The sequence below is a fragment of the Chelmon rostratus genome, chromosome 24 (assembly GCF_017976325.1).
Source record: "Chelmon rostratus isolate fCheRos1 chromosome 24, fCheRos1.pri, whole genome shotgun sequence".
NCBI classification, from domain to species: Eukaryota; Metazoa; Chordata; class Actinopteri; order Chaetodontiformes; family Chaetodontidae; genus Chelmon; species Chelmon rostratus.
The window spans coordinates 3,233,817-3,254,696 of NC_055681.1; positions in this window are offsets into that span (position 1 = coordinate 3,233,817).

Sequence of the window (20,880 nt, forward strand, 5' to 3'; positions counted from 1 at the left end):
GGACGCCTTAAACCAGCCACTGTGCAGATTAAGTCGGATTTTAACCCTGATTTGGTCGCTCCTGACTCATAGAATCGGGCCATATTCCCATTAGCTTGATTGTTGTTTGGCGTGAACTCTGAGGGGGTCACATGCCTGATGAACTCCCTGAGACGTCAGCGATCTGGCTTGCAGATGATGGGATGGATTTTAGTTGCCTGTCTGCAGTTTGAGCAGTTCTGCAGTCCGATTGTCAGACTGAGCTGTGGTATAAAACTGATGGAGGAGTGCCTCTTCAACTATATCTTCACCGGGCTTTAACTGTGTTGCATGAACGGGTTTTGCAGAACTGACCATCAGCAGTGTTCTATTTGGTGTTAGCATTGGGTCAGTACAGAACTATTTTAGCAGCAGTTGCATTTATTTGTCCATGACTTCCTCAGGACAAGGAAACGCCACAGAAATGATGCATCTGCAGCAAGAAGTGAATTAATTCAAGCAGCTAATGGGGTTGCGTCAACCCTCGGTCAAATCGAGGTCTGCCATTCAGAAAAACAGCATGTTTACTGTGAGACTGAGATTAAGTGTGGGAGAGATAAAGGACGCAAGTGGAGAGAGATGGGTTTCATGAAGGGCGTGACAGAGCTGGATGGAGACAGTTGAAGTGGTGGAGATATTTCACATTGAAGTAACTTGCGGCGCTGTTTGTCTTCCCGCCTCTTGGCAGCAGTGCTGGTATTTTTAGGTCCGGGTACAGTGTTTCTCAGCTGAGCACGAGAGAAAGAGAATGAATGATGGAGAGAAAATCATAGGGAAAAGAAAGAGTGACGCAGCGAGAGACTAAGAGGTGATGACACTGAGAGGGGTGTGAGTGGAAATGGAAAAAAAAAACACGAGTTTATGAGAAGTGATGTGAGAAAAGGAGATGCAGAACAGTGGGAAAAGATGAAAAGTAGAGTTGCCTTTTTTCCTCTCACTTTTCTTTAAGTGCTAAGACGAGCGTGCTTTTAAGACCAGCCGAGGGAAGAAAGCAACGTATCAAAAGCGCTCTTTTGTGCCGAGAAAAGGGAGAACAAATGACGACTCTCCACTTGTGCCTAAAGCAGGGCACGAAATGAGCTCAGCGGGTGTAATGACAGGCGTCACGTTAAAAAAGTTCATTCATCCCAGCGCTGAATGCTGGGAAACAGGTGTCACATTAAAATGGACAGCTAAGAATTTATGTGTTCATTCTCACGGCTCCTGATGATTTCGTTGCAGCGAGTAAATTTGCGACTGACTTCTGATCTGATTTAATCCCAGTCATACCAGTGTGAAACGATATTAGGGGTAATGGTAGTGGACAGCTGTCGATAGTTAAACCACGTTGACTCGCTGTCTCAAATCCCACCAAAACTCTCTCTCTAGCTTTGACACTTGAACTGGGGTCGACCTTCTAATAGTTTGACATTTCCTCTCTCTCGCTGAGAGTTTGATGATGAGACGCCGCTCTTGTGTCTCTTTTAGCTTCGCTAGAATTCAGCGGCTTCGCAGACTTGCAGCGCTGACTTCGTGCTTTGCTCTGTCAGACCTGAGACTTAACACTTTCTGTGATTGACTTGACTTGGACCTACTCTTACAAAGTTGAGACTTGATTTAAGGCGTGCTCCAGCACACTTTAGACTTGACTCGAACTTGTTTTGATTGGCTCGAAATGACTAAAAAGAGCTCAGGCAGCAGACAGTCCTGTACACTCTAACAGGGAAATCTCATTGCCTCTGAAAGTTTCCCATGCGTCACAGTCAATGTTGGCTCTCGACAGTGTTTCTCACACATAAGACAAATCACGCTGACCTGGTTCTCCCCACCTCGCAGTCATTCAGCGAGTCTCTTAACACAGCGTTCTGCCCTGCAGGCCGGCCGGGCTCGTAGCCATTAGCCAAAAGAGAGAAAGTGCACATTGGCATTTCAGAGAACAGGAGGTTGGAAGCAAGATTGATTCGCGGTTCTACCTAAGCACAATGCCGCTCATGGAGTTAAATGGCATCGCACCGCTGTAATTTCCTGCCGCTGCAAGAGCTTGCCTATCAGTCACCCGCTCCCTGCTCAAACAGGCTCCTTCACAGCAGCATTATGTGATTAGGACAGCAACAAAATGTCAGCCGGGCCCCTCGACTCGACCACTGACACTGCTATTTGGTAGAAAAAGTGAGATGAAATATGCAAAGATGAACACAGGAGGAGAAGTGGAGATAGCAGTGAATACAGAGGATGAGAGAAGAGTTCTTGTCTTGTTTAACTCAACACTGTAGGTAGAGCACATCTCAATGCCCAGGGCTAACTCTGTTCCCGCTGGGCCCACTTACACCAAACCAAAGTAGTATGTTTTGACAGTGAGAGGAGCATCGTCCAAAATCTTCATCTAAATTAGCAGACTTAGGCAGGAAAAAAGGAGGATAAAAGCAAGCGTACAGCTGGGAAAAGCATCCAGAGTTTAATGTTAGGAAGTGGTGGTCGACAGCCCAGGACAAGTGAAGGCGTATGGAGAGGGATCACACTTCAGGGTAAAAACATGAAGAGCACCTCATGTGCTGTTCAGGTGAGGTGCTAGCAATTAGTTAACCTAGTTAACTAATTGTTAATGCTGGTCTCCTGCACGACAGGTACGCACCATCCTGACCTCCATGACCTCACTTTCCTGCTTGCAACATGGGACACACTACTTTGTAAATTGCCACTGGATATTGGCATCGGACGTAAATCGTGAGGTGCAGACTCGTCCACCGCGGTCGTAATTCCAACAAGACTGGCCTGTCTCCAGAGCAGGGGCCAGGCTGGGGAGAACAGGGCCAAAAAATAATGAAATAAAAAATAACTGGACTGGAGAATGTTGAAGAAATTCTTCTTGTAGATTTGAGAGTGCTAATTCTCTGAAGTATTACAAACACGGTGTGATGAATCAGATCTCTTTACTTCATGCAGCATGGAGAGAAGACTAGTCTTTCAGAGCATTCACCTTATATAGTGATAGATCAAAGAAGGCAAGTTGCTCGACTCATAAAATGCAAATGACAAGATTGACCAGTTCCTGGAAGGCTTCTCAGTCAACCATGGCCCTAGTGTTGTTATAGATGTTATCTGTCAGTTGGCTTTTAGTGACCTTCCCCTCACAATTAAACAGCTCTGGTACAAAGAGTCATAAAAAGAGTCTTACAAAGGGTTAACCTTATCAACTATTGTGTAAAAAGATCATCAAAGAGTCTGCAAAGAATTAATCCCTCAGAAGAAACAGCTGACAGGTAAGAGGTGTTTGAATGTTTGAGACAAATGACACATCATTGCAGTGTCCTCTGCTTACTTCAAGCACTGCTGACCACTGAGCCACTCTTGCTGTCTGTGTTTTATTGTTTTATGTTCATTAATCTCTCTTGATTGCGTATTTTGTTCGGCGTGACAGCCTGCGGATTGGTGTCTGTTTCACTGTTCGGTGGCAGCCTATCAGGCGTACAGTATAAGGTTTTGTTTGATGAAAGAAGTTAATTGTTTTAAGGAGAAATTAAACTGATGTCATTTATCAGTCTAAGTGCTTTTGTGCTGTGCGTTCAGTTTGGTAACCTGAGAAGGAGTTATCAATCAGGCACATTGCAATACGTTTCTTAGGATGTTTCACAACTACACGTTTGCTCTTATATAATATTATAATCAGTGTAATCAAATCGCAGAATGATCCGGCCTGTGCAATAATATCATGGCCTATTGGGCATTGTGTTATTAAACTCATGGAGGTGATGTTAGTAGCATCTGTACGCAGTGAGTCCTTAAAGCTGCAGCAAAGACGCTCCTCTTTCCTGTTATTCATAAAACTGATGCACTGTATGGAAAGATACTTGTGAATAACATCCACCACAGTACATACTGACCAGTGGGATTAAGTGAAAAGGAGGTGGACCAGCAATCAAAGACAGGCTTTTCCACGCTTTAAGGGAGTTGTGAGCACAGTCAGACCAGATTGCTTGTCAGAAATCTCCTGTTACGTAATATTTTATAATACGCATTGATTGTAAAAACTCTAGAGCAACAGAGTAATGTAATATTCAGAGCCACTTATCCGCTCTGCATTCACATGGGTATATACGTAGATTGTATGGATCACTTTTAGTCGTTATTCATCGGATTATCTCAGACACACGTGGGATTTTGATGAAACACGGAGACATGCTGCCTCTCACCACTCAGTCCCATCATGGCAAATTATTAATGCTTTGGATTTTAGTGCTATCAGTCCTCTTAAAGCCCCCAAACACTGCATATTAAATTATTCTGTCAGAAACTCACGCTGCTTGTATCAGCAAGTGTTTAGAGGCTCTGAGGCTGCAGCCGACTTCAGCATGGCTGTGGTTTGGGCTAAGTGTCAGATGCTAATGTTAGCCTGCTAACCTGGAAAGTCAGAGGAAAGTAATTAGGATTCATCCTCTGGGACCAATAACTGCAGTGACAACTAACATCTGGCCTGATGCTGTAATATCATGGCCTATGGGGCACATTAGTAGTGTTCATTTTTGTCAATGAAAACTTTCATTCCAGAAGTAGTTTGAGTGCTTTTACCCTCCATTATAATCCTGCAAACAATCAGAACCAGCGATGATCAGTTCTCCAACTTTTCTGCAAAATTACCGTTTTTGCATTCCTACCTCTTCAATATTAAGTGAAATTGATTTCATGACCCTGCAAACATATTTGCGTTCAAGTCCACCACCTAAATCTAATCAGTTGTTCCTTGGCCAAAGGCCTGAACGCCAAGTTTCATAGAAGTGGGTTAAAAACATAACTTCTTTGGCTTTTCAGCTTCCCCTCAGGTCAAAAGTCTTAAATCCAATAAAGCAAAGTGTAAACAAAGTCAGTAATGGGGTGACAGGGCGTCATGCTGCAGCTACAGATTGGAAGGTTTATTAAGTCAGTTCTTTGCTATAATTTGCGTCCACTTCTAGCCAGGAAGAAAGCGGGGGGGGGGGGTCTGCTGTTTCTTGAGATCCGCCCCACCTCAAATCCCTTCAATCCCCCTCAAGCCAATTAGAGGCTAGAGAAGTGAAAATCAGCAAGCAAATTGGTCTTTTGGCTAATCTCTCAGGGGAATGGCTAGCAAGAGAGGAGGAGGATGGAGGGAAGGAGATAGGTCGAAAGAAAGGGAGAATTTAAAGAAGAGAGGGAAGGTGAAGTGAACAAGTGAAGGATAAAGAGGCAAAAGGGGACAGATGGAAAATGGGAAGAAAAAAGAGGACGAGGGGAAGAGCAGAGTAGATGTATGTTTATACAAGCGTGCCTGTGCATATTGTCATATGCGATAAACGTGTGCATCTGTGGATTCACACCCTTGTACTGTACCCCCCCCCCCCCCCCGTGACAAACACAGAGGCTTCAAAAAGATGTGAGAGCTGCACTACAGTCACCATGGGGGAAAACTAGATTAGAACTGGAAATATACACATTTTGTGCACATGCACACGTCCACGCTAACACAATATGTCTAATAACCGTGAGCTTTTCCTGCTCCCCAAGGCCACTTCAGGCCTGGTGAGTGTTCAGAGTGAGTGTGTTCACCAGATAGCATGTGAATGAGACTTGTTTGTGGGAGCTTATGTTGTTAGAAAGGGTGCTTGTCAGCAGTCGATTCCTCTATCGCCACATTAAAGACATGCTTCCTGGAGTTCAGCGCGCTCATGTTGCCTCTGACCTGTTTACCTGCAGCTTTACTCACTCAGTGGTCACCATTCAAGTCAGTGTATTTCAGTTATGGCTACCTTATATGCTGGGCACACACGTCGATTCTAGCACACGTGGAAACAGGGACGCGGGAATCAGATTTGGGGTTATATAAAGACTAACCCAAACTAATCTCACTCTTTGTGAAACCTAGTCAACCCAACCAGCTAAGGCAACATGCACCAGACAGTCACAGGCGGAGAAAGGTGGGTCATGACTTCGCCAACCTGGGGAAAAAAAATTGCAGCCAGTGGAGAACCAGTTCTGCACCCTTAAAAACACAACTTTGTTTTTACCCTTCAGTTTTTTGCATGGATTAAATAAACGAGATATAAGGTGCTAAGTGTTGAGCCGGAGAGGTGCTGGTAGGTGGATTTTGTAGTATTGGACAGAGCGCTTGTATTGTCCATGCATGCTACATGCTAACATGAAATTAAAGAGGTTAGCACAACTTTTATATTGACCACAGTCATACAAATGCTCCAGTGATGACAGTCCACAATGCAAGCATTCATTTGACAAAGTTGATGCTGATAATATGCTTGTCTTAGTGCACAGCTGCAGATCAGTCAGCAGGGAATTCAACAGTCAGTGGCAGCAATTATTAAGGCCCAACTCCTGACAGAGTAAGTGCCATGCTTCTTGTTCTCGTCTGTTACCATGCAGCACAGTCCTCACCAACAAACGTTTTCCCCTTCATCTGAAAGACAGTCCTCCTTCACACCTGCTGTTTCAGCGTGAACGGCTCTAACTGACCGCAGCACAGTCGAAAACCTGAAATCCCTCTGAAATTACAAGCTTCTACTCACATCATCAGCAAAACTGTAGACCTACTTCTCAGCTCGTCCGACGCCACTGTTGATTTCTGCAGCCTTTTCCACACCCTTGCCTGGCCTTCACATATATTATAAATCCAGGTTGAATGAGACATCCTTCATGCTGACCTGTCTGCTGGTGATTTAGCAGCTGTGCTGTTACTGTTGGAAATAAATCGTCTCAATTGTCCACAGAAATCAAACTGCACCTGCAGCAGTCTTAATAAACACCGTTTAAGGACAGCAGTCATTTTTGAAATTGAATCAGGCATTTATACCAGAGTCAACAGGTGAGAAGGCATCTTTATTCAGCTACTGTTAATGCTGTGAAGCATGAGCACGTTATAACTGGCCTTTTCTGAAAAAATAACACATTCATTCTCCTCAATACAACATTTTTGCAGCTCCAGCTTCACTCGGATCTTGCTGTATCACTTTCATTAGGATGGAGGTTTCTGGACTGTGTGACTCGTGTAGACTCTTATGACTGCTGTCCTATAAATATTTCAAATGGTTTCACTGGTACCAGCAACTGTACAGCTCTGCACATAAAGTGAGATGTAAAAATGATGAATTGTTTCACAGGGAATTGCATACTGGAACTGTTTGGACTTATGCTAGGATAATCTAGTCAAGTTACGTATTTAATAGAAAGACATGAGAGTGGTATTGATGTTCTAATCTAACTCTCAGCAAAAAGAGATAACTGTGTTTCCCATTACTTTGAAATTCAAGTTCCTTACCTACGCCATTCTTGCTGCTGCTCCTGTTGTGGTCTCTGTGTTGTTACATGTGAATTAGTCTTTGTTATTCATGTTGCCAGATGCATCTCTGAGCACTTTACTTGGCTGATGCAATATTTGTGTGGTTTGGGTGTATTTTCATCCATATTTTATGTGTTTTTGATGCAACCAAGACAACATTTACAGATGAAAAACTACATCTTTCGCATTCCTCTGCCGCTTTTTGAACCATTTTGGAGGTATTCCGGAAAGTCCATTAAAGATGCCGAGGCACAAGATAAAACTGAGGTTGTTGAAGGTCAATAGGAAGTTGTTGGTAGCCACGGGAGATGGACAAAAACCTCAATTTGGCCAGAACTCTCCATTAAGCTCGAGGTCATGCCTGTGCATTTTACGCGTCTAAACAGGTCTGTGCAGAGCTGTGCACAAGGGATTGTGGGTATCACTCACAGGCAGTTCTGTGTAGCTTAATGAAAGCTATGCATCCCAGAAAATGCTTCTGCAACCTGTGTACAAAAGCACACAAACAAGCCAGCTTTCTCTGCTCTATTACAGCTCACTGGTGGTATCAGTTTTTGGATTTGTTCAATTTTCTGATATAATATCTTCTTTTTTTCTGATATGGGCCTGAAATGTGATGCCAGTCCCAGTAATCCCCATTCACAGCAGATCTGAACAATTTTCCAATTACAGGGATGAGAAAATACCGAGCACCACTCTTGGATGATGAAAATGAATCGACAGAGGAGAGAAATTTGGGCGAGAGTGAAGCAGCCTATGGAGTGAATAGACAGATTGAGACAGCTGCAGTGACACACACCTGGAGGTAGAGCTTCCAACTTTAGTTTTTCATACCTTGAATTTGAATTGAAAGCTGACATGGTCTTGATGTGCAGAGGAAGCTGCGTGACCCGAGGGCCCGCCTGCTTAGGCTTCAGCCCTACTGGGGAACGACGTGATTTTTGTTTTCGTGCGTGCAAAAATGTCTGAATAGGCGACATTTGTTCATCGACAACTGCAGAGTTTTGCCTTTCAAACTGTGCAAATGCAACACTTGTGTTTAGTGTTTGAAGTGACTCAAAGGAAAAAGAGACAGAGTGGAGAGAAGCCCTCCAAGGCTTCCTGTCTAATAAAACACAGCGGGAGGAAAGATTACTTTTCTTTATAGAAGAGGTAATTACAAGAAAGTCTGCTTTTATGAAGACATAAATTGGTATGAGAAGGAGATGGGAGATGGAGGAGGGACGCAGTGGGGAAGTAGGAAATACATTACAGCACAGAGACGGCCTCTGTAATCTGTCAATTGGAATTATCATGACACTCTGACAGTGTGTGTGTGTGTGTGTGTGTGTGTGTGTGCGTGTGTGTGTATGCATCCTAATTTGTCCTTCTTTCCTCCCTTTCTCTGTGTATCTTTCTACTGCATCTTTTCTATCCTGTATCTCTCTATACAGTATACTGTGTGTGTGTGTGTGTGTGTGTGCGCGTGTGCGCGTGTGTGTGTGTGTTTCTGCCTGAGTGCTTCCTCTGTCCGTGTGTGTTCTTAATCTGCGTTTGTAGTGAGGTTAATCCTTACCTGGCACAGGAGCACACTGGGTTAATCTGGAACAGGTGGGAGCTGTGTCTTGTGACACACACACACACACAAATGCACACACACACACACATGCAGTAAGTGTATGATGGGACAGCAGAAAAAGGCTTAAATGGCTTAATGCACAGACAGGTGTTTAAAAGCACTTTTCCAACTTAGCTTGAAAATGCTTAAAAAAGTAAATCACATTTAACTTCTTCACATATTTTACCTCAAAATGTATAAAATATAAAAAAATGGACATATATTCATGTTTGGGTGTGTTTATTAAATGTGAATCAGATTAACAAGTCAGCTTCAGAAAGAGTATTATTTGCAGGACGGCTCTGACCACACAGTCACAACCCTGGATGACACCTCTCACAGGCAAAGCGGACGCTAGCTAGCTTAGCTTGCTAGCGTGAGCACTGATTTCCACTAGATGCTACCGATAACTCGTGCATTGAACGCTTGCTGAGTCATTAGCTGCTCCCACACACTCCACATGCCACATGATTATTTCTGTACCGCGGAGACCTGGAACGAGGACAGACCACAGGGGACACCATCCACACACAAGAATACTGGAGGCGCTCAGAGAGGAAGAAGCTAATAGTTCATCAAATCCAAAATCTTAACATTTCATCAGTTTTTCTTGCATTTTAAAAGCATTTCTGTATGAAATGTACCTTATAAATCACAATAGATTGATTGGAAATTGAAGAGAAGTAAAGTTCCCCTGTTTATTCCGGACGAGGATGAATAAACAGCAGCAGAAATGAGTTTGTGTACAGCTAATTTGTTCTGCTGCGTTCAGCTGAATTGTTCTGGAGGGAGTTTGAAGCGGTTTGTGGCCGCCAGTGCGTGCGTGTGGATCTCCTGTGGTTTGCTGCTCAGAAACCAAAAGATCTGAACCGAGGGAGAGCGACTTTGAGGAGCGTACAGAGAGAGCGGGGCTGACGGGGCAGTTGGCTTGGCTTTGTGCTGGTTTAGCAGGTGTAAAGGCCTCGGTTACTTTTGTCTGCGTGCAGCTTTAGGTTCTGCCGTGTGGGGGTGTGTGTCATTTTGTTGACATCGACATTTATACAGAAATAGCAGCAAAATCAAATATTGCTGCTCTCGAGTCTCATTTTCTGCCCTAACTCTGTTTGACTGCAGGTGTCACACACACACACACACACACACGCACTTCTTTGTGCTTCCCACAGACTCAGTTAGACGTCACACCTTTTCCCACACACTCCTCAGTGTCTGCACACACACACACACAGCGCCATATGTTTCCATCAGTGGGGGTGTGTATGTACAGTATAACAGGGTTTTACCAGCCAGGGGAAATTAGTCTTCACTCATCTCCCTCTCGCACACACATCCCATGTCACACTCATTTACTCTCTCTCTCTCTCTCTTCGTCTCTCTTTCTGTTTTCTCTTCCCTTTATTTGTCTCTTTTTCTCCCTGAAGCTTCGCACAATCCCTCGCTTTGTTTTTCATTCCTCTTCTCTCCTCTTTTCATTTATCTCTGTCATCTTCCTCGCTTTATCCTGCAGTTTTCTTCTTCCATCTTATTTTTCCTGTCTGGTCTTTTTTTTTTTTATCTTTCCTCGCCTGTTCTCCCCCCTGATCTCTGTTTTTTGCCTCTATTTCAAACCTGAGATTTGGGAGGCGTTCAGGCGTCGCTGGTTTGAAGTAGTGCGTACCTGGGAAAGGCGACATCACAAGCCTCCCTGCACCAATCAGAATTTATCTGCATTTGAATCAGAAATGGGTTTATTTGTTGCTGGACACCCCCCTGACATATTAGATTGACCACCAGCTGGAAAGTGTGTATGTGCAAGGTTTTCATTGTCAAAGCAGTGTGGCGCACAGTGCTGTGATTGGCAGTTGGTGGACATGTTTTAATGAGAGAGGGTAGAGGTCAAAAGTGTTTCATCCCTTCTTCTTCTGTTCCCCCCCTCCCTCGGTCTTCCTCCCCGCTCTCTGGCTGCGGATGATGGGTATCAGCTCCACATTTTGGGGCTTGTTAATGTATTTTCTCCTGGACAGCTGCACACGCTCGCCAGTGTATAGCAGTGGTTCAGCCCATCTGTGCCTCTCCAGCTGAAGAGAAGGGGCTGGAGTGCATCTGTGGCAGCCTTTAGTTTGAAATGTGACACACACACACACACACACACACACACACACACACACACACACACAGCTGAACAATTAATCGAAATATCGATATCACAATTTGGCCAAGTGCAATATCCAGATCGCAAGAGCTGCAATTTTCTGGTGAAGGTAAAATGTGTCACAGCACGCCGTTATAAATGAAGCATCGCGCTGTTAAAGAGATGCACCCGGCCTACTAATCACATTCTCCGGATGTGAGCGAACATGCTTGTTTGTCACACACCCGAGCAAAAATCACATCATCATCAGTTTCACGTTTTTTTTGTTTTTTGTTTTTTTTTTTTCGGTGAAAATTAAATGCAAATATTCCCCTAAAATCGTGGAAGTAATCACATTGTGATTTTCTTTCTGCATATCGTTCAGCCCTGGTGTGTCAGACAGAGAGACAGGTCACAAGATTAGGGGAATGTAAGAGTGTGTATGGCACTAACAGGAAGTGAGGCTGACATTAGTTTGACTGTGTGTGTGTGTGTGTGTGTGTGTGTGTGTGTGCTAATTGACATTGAGGCTGACATAAGCTTGTCATCCATGCCTCTCACTTCCCAATCATCCGCTTCTCTCTCCTGCTGCCACTGCTCTGCCAGGTTCCGTCTTTTCCCCTCTTTCCTTCTCAGTCTGTCTCTCCTTCTTCATCTCCTCTCTTCATCATTTCCGCCTCTTCCCCCTCTCTGTCTCCCTCTCCGTCTTCCCCCTCTCCATCACTTCCTCCCCTTCTCATCTCTCAGTAATGACCTGATCTGATTGGATTTGGTCTCAGATTCCTTCCGTGGCTAATGGCCGTGACCGTTGCTAGGCAGCCGGTGCCAAAACAGCGACAAACATGGCTGTTGCGCCGGGCCGCGCCGACAACGGAGACGGATCACTTGTTTGCCCTCTCAGGGCTTCCTTGCTTACACTTTCTCTGAGCTCCATTAGGACGGTGACAGGCCTGTTGAGGCTGGCCTCCTTGATTGATCGGACAGTTAGCATGAATTTATCCATTTATCCTATCACAGGAAGTGTCAGTCCATTAGAAATGCATTTTAGGAAGATAAGTACAGGTTCTGCATAATCTCCAGGCTCATATGTGACATATAAATGACATTTAGCGTCAGACTCAGTTAATTATCATTTCATTTGAATGTGATCTTGGCTCTGAGAATGCAGAAACGCAATTGAAAGGTTGGCATCGAGCAGCTCAGCATAACCTAAAGCACGTGACGTGTTGGAGGTTTAACAGCGTGCTTGAGGATGAGGATGAATTCTGATACTATCGAAGATTTCAAGCTGTAAAATCATAAATCAAGTGTATCACAGCAGCCCGTGCAGGCGAAGAGATAAAGAAGCATCAACCCCTTTGTGCGATGTCAAGCTCATTTGCATAGCACAAGAGGATTACGTTAACAGTTGGAGGAAGTACAGCTAATATATGCAGGTTTACAGTTTTTGGTCACAACCTGTTTTTTTGCTAGCTCACTAATAAACTGCCTGTTCGTCTGCAGTAATAAAGCACCATTGGATGCACTGACAACTATCAGTGAAATCAGAAAGATTAAACGCCTGATCACTTCCAGGCAAGTTGGAGTTATAAGGAGCATCTTTCTTCTATGATTTCTAAGCAGGTTTATGGACGTTTCAAAGATAGTGATGTCTTCAGAAAGTGTCACTCTTTCAGTCTTTCTTAAGTGTCTGGTTTTGTGCTGCATGAAAGCTTTAAGTCAACAGGTGAACAGGCACAAGGAAAGACCAGACAATAACTAGGCCATGCTTTGATAGATTCAGGGCTGCATTAGAAACGGCGCTGTCTGAAACACTAGTATGGGCTGCGCGTGTCCTCTCTGGGGACCTCATTTCTTCAGTCCCTGCTGGAGTTCTCCATGAAAGCTTTAAACGTGTTGTTGCAGTACTACAGCAGCTACACACTGCTCTGAGAAACCACCACCATGATGGTGTCCAGGATGGTGTGAGGCACCCCACCAAGCTGCTTTAATATCCCTCTCCAAGACTTCTCCCTCTCCAAGATTAGATGAAAAATATTTAGCAGACTATTACTTTTACTGCGTCCTTGCTTTGTCTCAATCACTAATTACGCACTTATCTGTCTACTTTCTTAATAATACATGATTGTTGCAGAGAATCTGGTTTTTGTCCTCTGTCTCTCGAACCCTCTGAACTCGCTATTTGGCTGCAAATTTGGTGAAGCGAGACCTTCAGCTTACCTGACTGTTGCACCTTTAGCCAGCCACCTTCCACACCAGCATCTGCTGAATGCCATGCAAATGGAAGGTAATGACTCAAGCTGAAAATGTATTTATGGATTTCTATTTGCTTACTTGGGGAGAGTGCTCTCTTTGTCCTTTTCCATTTTGAAAGCAGAAGCCATTAAGGGAGACAAAAACGATGTCCGTGCTGCCGGCGTGCTGAAACTTTAATCATTTTATTTATTTTGAACTTGGTGCAGGGAAGATTTGAAGTGAGTTGTAAGTGTTGGCTCTGTGCTTCCTGAGAGCCCGTGCCTGGTGATGGCCAGTGATGCTGTGTAAATTAACTCTACATGGGAAAGCCACGTGTGTCTCCCGTGTGTGTTTGTACCTTAAACACATGGATGTCATTAACCTTTTGCATGGAAAACATTTCACTGTTTCCCTGCAGGAAGAGCACTGGTGGAGATAATCCCTAAATAAAGAAGTAGAATAAAAATCTAATCTAATGATTAGAAAGAAATAATTTAAGATCAGCTTGATTTATATGGTGATTTTATGCTGCTGTTTATGTTTTGACAGGCAGAACGGGTTTGGACTCACATAATTTGCTAAAATCAAACGCTGACACAAACAACACAAGAGAGTTAAGTGTGAACTGTAGAGGATATCTTATATTAGCCTACATTTATCAATCTGATGTATAGGGCTAGCATAAATGTTAGCCCCTCCCTCGCTAACACTTGCATCTTTTTTTATGTCGCTAAATATTCTGCTTTGTTGCAGCTGTATGTAAAACATATTTTAACTACGCAGCTTCTTCAGTTAAAGGTGCGAAAGTGCTCACACTCACACACTCGTTATCTCCTAATTAGACTCGTTTTTCTTACTAAGATATCAGGTTTGCTCATATTCTGAATGTTTCAAACGTATTTGAGGATTGTGTTATGATGATATGAGCTATAAATGTGTTCTGACCACTCTACCCTCTTGCTGGACAGAATCTGCATTCATATTTCATGACTCCTTAGTGGAGGTTAAACCTCAGGTTTCTCTCCTCCTGGTCTTTGTTCCTAGAAACAAAGACCAGGAGGAGTTTCATTTTACGAGCCGCTGTACTTCCGCAGAGCTCTGCTGATGGGCTCCATCTGGTTTCCGTGATGGATCAAAACAACCTTCCAGTTTGCCTCGCCGTCATTAGCCGGGAAGCTGATGGGCTGAAAGCACGCCCCGTGTTTGATCCGGCTCCTCCCTCCCACCTCGTTTCACCGGACTCTTTTAGCCCGACGGTTGCTTTGATGCAGCATGTTGTGGGTCCGCACTCCTGCTCCCTCTCCTTCCTTTTGTCGCTGGCTGTTTTTCGTCCAGCGCTGAGGTTTGGCGGACGATCGGCGTCTGGATGACTGTCTCCTGCTGTCTGACCATCTAGTTAACTGCGAGTTCTGTTGCCAGCGCAGCCTCCTTCTCGGCAGGAGGCGTTCAAAACGTTTTTCTCCGGGGAACACAGAGCAGTATGTTTGGAAGCCAATTGAAGAGTTTTATTCTGAAAAGCGTGAAGCCCAGTAGGAGTCTGGAGAGATCTTTTGACAAATCCTTCCATCACATTTGTAATTTGTGTCCTTCGATTACAAAATCTTCCTGCAAAATACCAACTCGATACACTCTCATTACTAACGGTAGACAGATCAAGAGAAATGGAAAATGAATTCAGCTCATCTTGCGCTGTCATGGATATTCTATTATCTTAGAGCTGCTACGAGGAAAGACTAACTGAGAAGTTGTGTAGGATGGCCAGCAGCCTGTGGGGACGTCTCAAGAACCAGACCAAACTGTGAGGGGGTTTGTGCTGTGCAGTGAGTCATGCAGAGCTTTTCACAAACAGGAGAAGTCCTAAAATGAACGGAAGGTCAGAGGAAAGGTGTTAAATGTGCTGGTTACTTCAAATGAATCCGCCTTTTTTTTTTGCTTTTTCACTATGAAATCCTGAAAAATGTCCATTGTGACGTCTTCAAACATCCAGCGAACCAAAACCCAAACATATTCACTTCACAACGAGGAACAAGAGAGAAGCAGGAAATCCTCACGTTCAGCTGAACATCATTGGAGTTTTTGCTTGAAGAAAAACTGAATTCGCTGATTCGTTGTTTCTCTGTTTCTCCGAGCCGTGCAGCCTCACATGTGGCCTCACAGTCTGCTGGATCAGTTTTACTGACTGTTTCCTCACTGCCTGCCACAGGCGCTGTCCAGAGTGCTGATCCTGGAGCTGCCCCGGGCACTCAGCATCATTCAGTCAGCAGCTTCCAGTCCTGCTGGGAAGGACTCTCATTTACTTAAACTATTTACCTCGCTTTCACAGCACATCCCGTCGGCTCTGTACACTAACAAACCACCTGGGGCCGTCTCCAACAAGGCCACAAATTTTAGCAAACTCCGACACTAAGAGAATGACGATCATTAATTATTTCATCTATAAAACATCAGAAATAGTGAAAAGTCTTCCGACCTACAGTCCACAGTCAGAAATCATATCTGATTACAGGAAACAGATTTCATGAACAAATATTTTATAAACTGTCACAGATTTAATGCGTGAAACAAACGTACAAACTTAATCAGCGAGATTCTGTTTAACAAAAACACCATCTGCATGTTGCTGACCACATCTTCATCCTTTAATGCTCCAAATTGAACCAATTTCACACCAGAATTCAGTGATGGCTGCGAAACCGGCTTTATGAAATTCCTGTAACTTTTACTACTTTTATCCACTGTGCTGTCATATCTCGTACCATCAAAAAATGCAAAATGCTGACATAATGAGGCTCATCACCTGTTGATCTTAGTTACTCTGGAGTGCTCCGAACTGCTTCTAAGCTTCTTTAGCTTTGTGAGTTACTCTCAGACCAAAACTCAGGGGGCTTCAAGGAGAACTGAAGCGATTTAGCTTTGTTACTCCTGCAAAAATGCATAAAAATCTATGTAGCAGAACCAAAGATGCTGTCTTCTTTATTTCACACGTTCTTCTCCCTTCTCTCGACCTGCCACCGACATTACCCACAATGCAGCTTGAGTGCCGACAGTTCGGTCGCACATTCGGCCGTGCTGTACTCGTAGCAGCTAATGTAGCTTCGAGCCTCTAGCCTCAGATGAGGAGGGGGCTGCAGAGGTCTCCTGAGGACATGTATCAGGCTTCGCTCAGCTCCCTCTGGAGACAGAGACAACTTGAAGACTGTTTTAATGTGGCCAGTTTTACCTCCAGTTTCTTCTTCGTCTTTTCCCTGTAATTATACATCATCACACATATAATATAATTTGATCTTCTCAGCTGGGTCCTAAGGACGTCGTCCTCTTATTGAAACCACTCACCAGGTGTTGAGGTCATGCGGTGCTTTTGAAGCCATAATTTTGTAGTGTAAACTTGAGAAGCAGGCAGGGCTGAGATCTGCCTCTCCACGTGAACTCGGGTGATTTCCTCCGAGATGCTGTAGCACACTTTGTGAAACGATCCTTTGATCGAGCTCGGGATTGATTCCGGCCGCAGCAGTAAATGCACCGCAGGCTTGTATTTACAGCCTGGTTTGTTTTGTGTCCTGTTAGCAATCAACACAAACAACGGTGCTGATTCAGTAGCCGGACAAACACCTTCATCTCACAGTTTATTCCCAGAAAATATGATCAGCCTGTTTGACGGCATGCTGTGTGTTTGTCATGTGTTTGCATCCAGTTGAAACATTTTACATTTAAAGCTGTTTTCCAGTTCCAGCAAAATCTCTCTGAGCTGTCACGTAGATATTTTCTGTCGCTCTGCCTCTGGTCATGGAAACCTGTTTGAGGCCGATACTCCATCTTCCTTTCTGTCTTTCACTCTGTGTCCTCCAGGTTTCTGCCCTTCTCTTCCTCCTAACTAACTTTATCTATCCGCAGCTTTCTTTACTCTCCTCTCTGTTTTTTTTCTCCACTCGTTCAGTTCCTTCCTGTGGTCTTTCCTCTCTCTTCCTTTCTTTCAGGTCTTGTCCAATCAGTTTTCTCTTTTCTCATTTCCTTCTTTCCCTCTCGTAACCCCCCTCTCCACTCGATTTCCTCTCTGTCTCATCTCTCTGACGCCTCTCTCAAACCAAGATTAAGCTATTAATGTTGGAGTCTCTTTAATGAGATGCATGTGGCTGTGTGCATGCACCAAGAGTATATCTGTGTGTGTCCATGCATAGCTTCCTCTGTGTGTGTGTGTGTGTGTGTGCGTGTGTGAAGCTGCTGCAGGTTTCACTTGCAGAACAACAGTTTAAATGGACTATTGATCGCGCCTCACTCTTTGACTGCATCCTGCCCTCCTCGCTAATTCTCACACACTCACTCACTTTTCCTGACAGCACACACACATATGCAAATTTGCACACAACCTCCCGAGCGCAGAGGAAAGTGTTCACGTACAGTAGGAAGCAAACGCTGGTGCTGGAAGACGGCCAGTTTAAAAAGTACAATGCCAGCTGTCAAAAACACCGAGCTACGCTCTGTTAAGACCACACAGCATTGTGAGCAAGCCACAGAGTAAATAAGCTGCAGCAGGCAGTGTCAATAAATTATATGACCAAGTGCGACCAATAGCCCAACAGACCAAAGCTGTGTTCCATCCATTTCAGCGACATTTTGCAGGTGAAGCACCCCTTCACAGTGCTGCTGTAGGCTTTTGTTCAGTCGATGCTGAGGTTGAAAAGTGTCTTTGTAAATCCTGTTCAGACCTTCCTGCTACAAAAGACACAGACGTCCTTCCTCTGTGGATATTAAACGCTATCGGAAAGTGCTAAGTTGTCAGATGCAGGAAGGAAAATATTAACAAGACCTTGAGTCTACAGCCATAGCGGCTCTGACATGCTAATGGTTATTTACCATGTATCACTTACTGTACCATTCACCATCTTAATTTAGTGTGTTAGCATGCTAATATTTGCTAATTAGCACATAAATCAAAGCATTGGACAGTTGACCTGGTGGTGGCACTGGGTGAAAGGTCAGTTATTACAGTTGATCCTGAGGGGAACGTGAACGTCTGCGCCACATTTTTGGCCAATTCATCCAAAAAAAAAAGCATTTCCATCCACCTGCTTTTGTGCACATTGTGAACTTGTGCATATAAAAACCGAAGTGGAAATTCTGGAAATTGGATAAACAAAAAAGTTTTAGTGGAGAAGCTTCCGCTGAAGAGACATAACCTTCACACCTGTGTGGAGTGATGAGGAGACTCTCACCTTCTCTTTTTACTACATGAAGCAAACACAAAGGTCATATTTCCATCATGGTTTTCCATTCTTTGAGGTTTCACTGGAGACCTGTAAATGCCAACATCTGCACCCTCTTCTCCTGCGATGGCTTAACAGCACCCGACCAAAGAATTAGCTGTTTATCTCGACGAACCAACTCCTAATATTCACATCACCGCAGTGGAGGGAAGCACATCAATTTACCTTTTGTTTCGCCAATTATCTTGAAATGTGGTTTTAATTTGCTTAACAGAAACCTGACTGCAGACAGCACAGAAGATGATCAGAGATATGACCAACCAGGTTTTTTATGTTCCATCAATTCATGTATTTTATAATAATAATATAATATAATGTAAAACCAGGAGAATTTAGTGCATTTAAAGGCGCTAATTAACAGACTTTGTATTGTTGACGATGTGGCACAAACCAGAGATGTGGTGAAGTTGAACACAGCTGAATTAAACTAAATTATCATAAAATTATTTGGCTGTGAAAAGAACTGAATTTCTGTCCAAGGACCCAAAAACGGGCTGAAAACACACACACACATACACACACAAACACACACAAACACACACACACACACTTTAGAAAATATATTCGCGAACACACATGTGCACCCATAACAACAGTTCACTTTCACAGGCATTAATGCATGGAGAAGTGCATCCTGCATCATGGGAATACAGTGACACACACACGCACACACACACACACACACATGCACACACAAACACACACACGCACAGATGTGGATGGATTACGCTGTAGATGAGATTGTTTGCTACATGCCTCTTTTTCATTCACGCCTCACCGGTCAGCCCGCCATTATCTCACATTGTATATATGTGTGTAAATGTGTATGCGTGCTTGAGACTGCGTGCTTGTGTATGTGTGTGTCCGTGTGTGTATACCTGTGTGTGTGTGTGTGTGTGTGTGTGTGTGTGTGTGTGACCACCGTCTCACCACAGTGCACTGCTCAACGTGGGACCTTTTAATTAAGGGAGAAGTTTCATTATCAGCTCCATTAGTCAATGCCTGGCTGGTGTCAACACTCACACACACACTCACACACACACACACTGGAGGAGGACTGCTAGCTGGGTTGGTATAATATTTAACCTGATGTTCTGTTTCAGGATGAGGGTGTAATTTATTATCCGTAGTAATGGGAAGTGACCCCATTTCCAGTCAAATGAGAGAGGCGGGGGAGAGGTGTTATTATAAGTCATCATGTCGTCATTTCCATTGTAATGCGTGTCACAGGTCACAGTACACTGCTCTGCTACAGAGGCAAACAGCCTGTACAGTGGAGGATAATGTCCTCTGCTATAAGGCCATATAGTCTAATACCACACTGTGAAAGTACTCGGGTATAAGTAAAAGTCCAGCAACATTCTGTAAGTACTATCAGGAAAATATCCCCTGTGACTGCAATACTATTATATATGATATCATTAGATTACTATTACTCATGCATTCATGTAAAAGCAGCATTTCACTGTTGTAGTTGAGGTGGAGCTCATTTTTAACTATTTTGCAGGACTGCCACTCATGATTATTTTCATTCTGGATTCATTTTCTGCTTATTTTCTCCGCTGATCAATTGATTGATTGGTTTGTGAAAACTGAAAAGAGTCAGATAGGCCATCACAATTGCCCAGAGCCCAAAGTGACACCTTCACAAACCTCAAAATTACAGGAATAATTAAAAAGAAAAGCACATTACTTTGCTCAAAGCATCGCTAAGTGCAACCTCGCCGGGCTGCTGGCGTGGCTGTACGCTCAGAATGTTTCAGCAGTGCATCTATTACCATATAATTCCAGTTATTGCGTACAAAAGGAATAACATTGTTCATGCATTATTTATCATGAAATTCAATATTTTAGTTGAGTGTGCGTGTTAGCATGTGAACATTGGCTAACAGCGACTGCTCAGTCCTGCTGGAGCAGGTGTGGCAGACAGTGGAGTCTATGAGAGTCAGCTCTTCTTTGACAGAAAGTCTCAGGTACAAACTTTTAAATGTCTTATTAGATAATCCTGCTGTGTAGTAAATACTGCATAGGATGGGTTTCATTCCAAATTGAGACTTGCATGCAAAATAATAACACCTACGCTCACTAAATGATTGACAGAACAAGATTAAAACTTCGATGAGTCACTTTTCCAGACAGCAGCCGCCATATCTGCTCCATGCAAAACAATGACGTTTCTGTCAGCCGACAGCTGAATCTGGGTTTTGTTGATGAGCAGCAGATGCGAGGCAGCACCACAATGACTCTGATGGCGGTAATAGTTTTTAAATAGTGGAGAGGGGGGGGGGTCTTTCCACAAGGGCAACAAGTGGAAAGCGTGCTGACTCACTCCAGTTTGATGCGTGACCGTGGTGGCGATGGCCTGGAAGTGGCACGCTGATTG